We start from the raw sequence: 6,777 nt of genomic DNA, 5'->3' as shown, positions 1-6,777 counted from the left end.
ACAGTAGTAAGAGAGCCCCCCAGGCTGCCTGCCCTTCCTCCAGGGAAGGCACAGGAGAAGTCGCCACCAGGAGCCGGGAAGCCAGTTCTAGACCAGGACCGTGCCAGCCTCTTAGGGAAAGCCGTTCCAGTGCTGAGTGCCGGGCCTGGGGCTGTCAGCGGGTCAGCCTCAGAGAGCATTCCCAGACCTGGCAGCGAGAGCACTGTTTACTCTGAATGTTGGCAGGTAAAGCTATGTGAACTGAACCACGTGGCTCTGGCTCAGAGATCCCTGGGCAGTGGGACCTCAGTGGGTCACGCCTGTAGTTCTTCTAGCTACTCAGGAGGCTGAGATCTAGGGATCATGGTTCAAAGCCAGCCTGGGCAGGAAGGTCCAGCAGACTCTTATCCAGCCCTGAGAAGCTGGAACTGGGCCACCTTTTCTTCTCCATAGATGACATGATAAAGTCAGCCAGCCCGCCAGGAAGAAACTGGGTGCAGAGAGATGACCATCTCTGCGTAACTCACCATAGAACATTCTGGAAGTGACGTACAAATTCGGCAGTGGTAAAAAGCACAGGGATGTTTCACGAAGTTACAGGCCATCCAAAATGATGACCAGGACTTCGTCACCTGGAACGAATCCTGAGATTTGAGCAGCAGCCAGGATGAAGCAAGAACACTGGGGGCCGGAGCTGGTTCCATGTGAAACTCTGGAAATCACCTGGCTGTTACCCTGGGAGCCAGGCTGGCCACGCCGCTGAGCCCTCCCCAGGGGCTGTATTGGAAACACACAGGCTACTCCTGGAACGCAGCCAGGGACAGCTGTGCACATGCAGGCCTCTACCCGGAGACCAGAGGCATCCCAGGACTGGTGACAGAGGCTGCCCTCCTTCTGGGCTGGGAATCAGAACATGTGTCCTGCTCACAAGCCCAGAGCAGCCCCGGGAATGCAGGGAGGTGGCAACAGGCTGGCCACCCCGGCAGGAGGTACGGGACAGAATGTGGACAGACAGGCCGTGGAGCGGACAGACCAGCACTATGGAAGACGACCACGGCAAGCCATGTGTGGTGATACCCAGCCATTGTCTCAGCCAATCAGGAGGTGGAGGAAGGAGGATCAAGAGTTCAAGACCTGCCCATGCCAAGAAAATGAAACTTCAGCTCAGAAACAAAACAAGAAACCCGGGAGTGTAGCTCACGAGGTAGAGTACCTGCCAGGCACGTGGGAGGTCCTGGGTTTGATCTCCCCTGTGAAGTGAGAGAGGGGCAGAGCTTGTCTTGCCATGTGACCCCCATCTCTTCCTCCCACAGAGCCCAGAAGCTGGTTCTGACCCCAGGCCTGGCGCTTGGCCACTCGTTTAGGCCACTCCTCTCCGGGTGAGTATCTCTCTCTGTCCAGCCCACTTGCAGAGTGCTGGAACGTGGCCTTTGCCTGGGCTGTGCTCTGGCCTGGCCTGTCCTCTCTGCCCCCTTGCAGGAGGCAGGCGAGGCTGGGCAGGGTGCCAGGGCCCAGGCGGGAGGCGCCTGGCCACAGCTGTGATTACTCATGGCTGGGAGATGTCTCCATCTCCTGGCCAGTCAGCATTTCCTGTCCTGCTGCACTTCCAGGAAAATGGCTGGACAGCTGGTGTCTGGAGGACTGGCTGCAGTGGCTGTCGTGGTCAGCAGGACCCCAGGACACCTCAGCTCTCTCCCACCACCAAGACACAGCCCAGCTACCAGCTAAGGTCCCAGGGCCCTTCGGGTCTGTTTCCAGTCCAGGGGGAACAGAACATAAAACAGGACCCCCTGGCCCCGAAGGCCCCTTACCCACCAACAGGCTGGACATTTCTGAAGCCATGTGGGTTCCAGCGCTCTCCAGAGTCCTGCTGCTCACACGATGGCATGAGAGGAACTGCCATCTCTCCCATCCAGCCATTCCTCATCATCCATCAGCCTTCACCCACTGTCTACCTGTCGGTCATCATCCATCACCACCCATCGTGCTTTATTTCTCATCCACCTACGTGTCATTCCCAGCCACTTGTCATCTCTCTGTCCCTTATCCATCCATCCATTCAACTTCCCCACACCTTTCATCCATCCAACACCTGCCCATCCTACATCATCTACCATCCATTTACCCACCATCACTCCATCCTTTATCCTTTTTCTGCCCACATCTATCCATCTACCACCATCTACCTATTCATACACCTGCCCATCCATCCGTCATTGACCTGCCTATCGATCAACCCACCCACCCATCCATCCATCCACCCATCCATCCATCTGTTCATATATCCATCCATCCATCCATCCATCCATCATCTATTCATCCATCCATCCATCCATCTATTCATCCATCCATCCATCTATCCATCCATCTATTCATCCATCCATCCATCCATCTGTTCATATATCCATCCATCCATCCATCCATCCATCCATCTATCCATCCATCTATTCATCCATCCATCCATCCATCCATCCATCTGTTCATATATCCATCCATCCATCCATCCATCCATCCATCCATCCATCCATCTATCCATCCATCCATTCATCTATTCATCCATCCATTCATCTATTCATCCATCCATCCATCCATCCATCCATCCATCTATTCATCCATCCATCCATCCATCCATCCATCTATTCATCTATCCATCCATCCATCCATCTTCACCTATCCACCTGTCCATCTTTTTAATGTTTCTCAGGATGTGAATATTACTCCCTAGGTGGTTCAGTGAGAAGACTTGAGTGTTCCAGAAGTACACATTTGCTTCCACAGACCAAGATGGCCAGGTCTTTGTCGACACCATGCAGCTACTAAGCCAGATCCACAGGACCTCTGGCTCTTCCCAGATGCCTGGCTCCCCAGGGGAGGGAAGCAGGAGTCTTCGGCAACCCAGGGCCCTCTCCTGCAAGCCAGGCCTTTGTCCTGGCTCCTGGATGTCCTGCTCAGGCTGCCTCTGGCTCTGGGTTTGTCCCCTCAGACCAGCTGCATCTAAGGATACACGGTCTTGTCAGGAGAAAGCTCACATCACCACAGTCGTCAGAAGGACCTGAAACGAGCTCTGCTGGGGGCAGGAGGCCTGAGAGGCCCCCTGGCCCCTAGGAGGACCCCCCTGGCTCTGGACAGGGCCTGGCCCTGTCAGTGCTTTGAGCTCTTTGCTGAGGGTCCGAGCTGCACGCTGCAGGATGTTCTGAGAAGTTCCCAGTCTGTCTGCTCTGGTTGTCACCAATGTCTCTGGGAGCTCGAGGTGATTTATAATGCCTCGCATCTGTAAGTGCCATGTTTTAGCCCACTGCCCAGGGCCACCCTCCTCAGCCCTTTCTGTTCCTAGCTCCTCTCTTCCTAGGACGACAGCCTCCAGGTTGCTATGGAAACTGGAGATTTTCTTTGCCTCTCCATTCTTCTTTGCCTGCCTCATTTATGCGTTCATTCTCTTAACCAGCAACCATGCATGCCTGAGCTCAGGGAGAGCCATAGACAAATGCAGAGTCAGCTCTCTGCAGCTCAGCCCACTGCAGCACAGCATTTCATAACACAGCCCTCTGCAGCTCAGCCCTCTGCAGCACAGCATTTCATAACACAGCCCTCTGCAGCCCAGCCATCCGTCCGTAACGGTGCCTAACCTCAGGTCATCTCAAGTCATCAGAGGGCTGGTAAGATGGCAGGAATGCCCAGAACGCAGTCACCCGGTCTTATAAAACTTGCCATGGTGATGGGGGTGGGGGGGCTGTGGCTGCCATAATGGAAGGGCAGGCTGGGAATGGACACCTGGCTGACCACTAGTGGAGCGTAGGTGGGAACAGAGTGGAGGATGGACCTGCGTGAACTTATCACCCCAGAAGGGACAGGACAGACACAGCCCCACGGCCTCTAAGCTGGTCTTGCCCCTAGGGACAACGCGCATGGGGGGAGTGTTAAACAGGGTGATTGAAGGAGGCTGGGAGAGCAGCAGGGGCTCAGGGAGGCAGCTCAGGATGTGGAGGATGGGGCTGGGCCAGCAGTAACATCTGGAGGAGAGGCTGGCACGGCCCAGGCCTGGGGGCGGGGCCTTGGTGTGGGCGGAGCAGGGGTGGGGGCGTGGCCAGCCTTCTTCCCCAGGGCTGGGCCTGGGAGGCAGCACTTGGGTCAGGGTAGGGGGGGTTTTCATGTCCTGGGAACTAGGGAGATGGCAGACGAGGAGGGGATCTTGGTGCCTGAGCCTTCTCGACGGCTCCCACGAGGCTGCCCATCTTTCCGTCGTCTTTCTATCAGGTTCGAAACGCTGCCAACATGACTACCATGTGGGACTGGAAAGAGCTGGGTGTCAGCTAAATGCGAGCTCACCGCCACTAGAGGGGCTGCACCCCTCTCCTGGGCCATGGGGCAGGAGGCGGGCAAGCACAGCTCGGGAGGGAGGTGCTGGGGCCCGAGGGTGGGAGACGTGCCAGCGCCAGGTGTCACGGCAGATGGTGGCTGAGGCAGGGCGTCTGTCTGAGAAGGAGGGAGGTGGCTGGTTACTGGGTACTGCAGGGTGGTGGTGGCTCAGGCCTTGCCCCAGCTCAGCCCACCAGCCCCGGGAGTGAGGTCAGAGGCGGCCGCTGCCCTGAGAGATGGCAGGCCCTGTCTGTTCACAGCGGACCCCCTCTGCCCGCCTGCTCCTGGCCAGTCACCAAGCCTGCCTGTGCCCCTGGGTCACATGGAGGTGGGTTTTAAATGGGGCCTGGACAGGGGTGTGGGAGGACGTTGGGGACACAGCAGCCGGGGTCCCCACCCCAGTCGTCAGGTGCTCTCTCCCCAGATGTCCCCGCACAACAGCAAGTTTAGCCCCAGGTGCAGTGAACTTAGAACCTGCTTGGCCAGGCACCATCCTAGACTTTCACTCCCGACCAGTTCTGTCTGGTTCCTGGATGGCGGCCACCTGGAGGTGAAACAGCCATGTCGGCGTCATCCCGAGCCTACGCTGCATGGCCGTCCCTTCCTGCTGGGGAAGTCCGCCTTTTCTTCTACCATCAGGTCCTTCATGCTGGCTCAGCCATTGACAGATACGATGACTGACGCGTCAGTGCCCACTGAAGACTCGTTGAGTGACTGAACGACTGGCCCCGGCTCAGGCAGGCCCCATTCTCTCAGAACAGACTCCTTCTGAGCTGGTATCAGGACAGATAGGGAATTCTCAGGACTGGCACCTTGTGTGGGGCCCATGCTCGGCTCCCTTTCCTTCTCTTGCTGGAGGGAGATGTGTCCAGTCCAGGGCTGGGATAGCTGCCCGCTGTCTCCCACCAGCAGACGTGCCCAGACCTGCAGGGTCTGGCGAAAGCGGTGGTGGCCTTCCAGGTGGCCGCCAGCCTCCTGTCCTGGCACGGCCCCTGAGCCCCGCCCACCCACCCCACGCAGGGAAATCACTGTGCATTTGGTTCTCGGCATTGACCTTGGGCCTCCACTTGGCTCGCCTGCCCCGTTATGTAACACGCCACCTGGAAAGGGCTCAGGGTTTCAGTGCCCCGTTGGTGTCACACGCACGACCGACCGACCCTCCAGCTTACCTGCCAGCAGGTGGTGTGAGCTTGGGGACGTAGGTATTTTTTTTCTATTAAAGCAGAAAGCCTCTCAGAGCCTCAGTTTCCTCGGCTGTAAAGCGGGAGACACAGGGCCCTGTTCTTGGAGGGGTAGAGGTAAACTGCACAGCCAGGGCTTCCCCCCAGGCCACGCTCCCGGCCCCTACAGCACCTTCTGCTCCCTCATTCTCTCCCAGTCCCTCCCTCCAACTCCCCCAACAAGCTGTGTCGTCGTTCACTTTCAGCCCATCCACACACTTCCTGTCATGGCTGCCACAGCTTCCCAGGCAGCCAAGAACTAGGCTCGTCACCTGAGGAAAGCCACGGAGGCACAAAGTCCGCTAGCATTTTCTGAAAACTGTTCCAGGAAACTGCAGAGTTGTGGCCTCCTGACTGCCGTTTAGTTTGAAGACACCCTGATAACACTTCACATCCAATACACGACTGACGGACCAATATAAAGCAGGGTCCAGCCCGGCACAATGGCTCACGCTTGTCAGCCTAGCAACTTCCCGTGGGGAAGTACCAGCCAGGGCAGAAAGGGAGGAAGGGAGAACTTCCTTCAAAAGTACCAGTTCATGGGCCGGGAGTTTGGCCTAGTGGTTAAAGTGCTTGCCTAGCATGCACGAAGACCCGAGTTCGATTCCTCGGTACCACATAGGTAGCAAAAAGCCAGAAGTGGTGCTGTGGTTCAAGTGGTAGAGCCCTAGCCTTGAGAAAATCCAAGGACAGTGCTTAGGCCCTGAGCCCAAGCCCCCCCCCCCCCCGAAAAAAGAAAAGTAACCAGTTCAAAACCTGGCTGAGCGTGGCACAAACAGTATAGTACCTGCCTCAGTAGTGCTAGGACCTGAGTTCAAACCTCAGTATCTCTCTCTCTCTCTCTCTCTCTCTCTCTCTCTCTCTCTCTCACACACACACACACACACACACACACACACACACACACACACTCACTCACACTTTCTGGTGTACCTACTGTGTGCAGGCCAACCTGGGTGGGCCATGCTATGAACTGGGGGCACAGTGGTGAGAGAGGGAGAGATGGTTAGAGAGCCTGCGGTTCTGTGGAGAAGGGCGGCTGGGTTCTCCTGGCCTCGGTCTGCCTCCTCCTCCCTGCTCTCAATCCCTCCCCCCTGCCCCAGCGGGGAGCGGCCTGGTTAATTACCTTGCTTCCTCCGGGCTCCCTGGAGCTCCCAGCTAGAAGGGGAATCCACCCTGGCCTCTTGCAGCAGTCCTCCTCTCAGAGACCCTCGGCTTGGCT

General features: G+C 57.2%; 1 long non-coding RNA gene across 1 annotated transcript; it reads left to right on the top strand.

Moving 5' to 3' along the window:
* Positions 1–766: 766 nt before the first annotated feature.
* On the top strand, positions 767–3,363 carry LOC150046767 (uncharacterized). Its single transcript, XR_016539470.1, has 3 exons — positions 767–1,183; positions 1,293–1,358; positions 2,758–3,363. It is a non-coding gene; the product is annotated as an uncharacterized LOC150046767 (long non-coding RNA).
* Positions 3,364–6,777: the final 3,414 nt, after the last annotated feature.

This window comes from Megascapheus bottae, chromosome 24 (genome assembly GCF_031878675.1).
Source record: "Megascapheus bottae isolate mThoBot1 chromosome 24, mThoBot2.hap1, whole genome shotgun sequence".
Classification (NCBI taxonomy): domain Eukaryota; kingdom Metazoa; phylum Chordata; class Mammalia; order Rodentia; family Geomyidae; genus Megascapheus; species Megascapheus bottae.
Note: the sequence above shows the minus strand (reverse complement) of the source record. Positions and strands in the feature narration are given on the sequence as shown.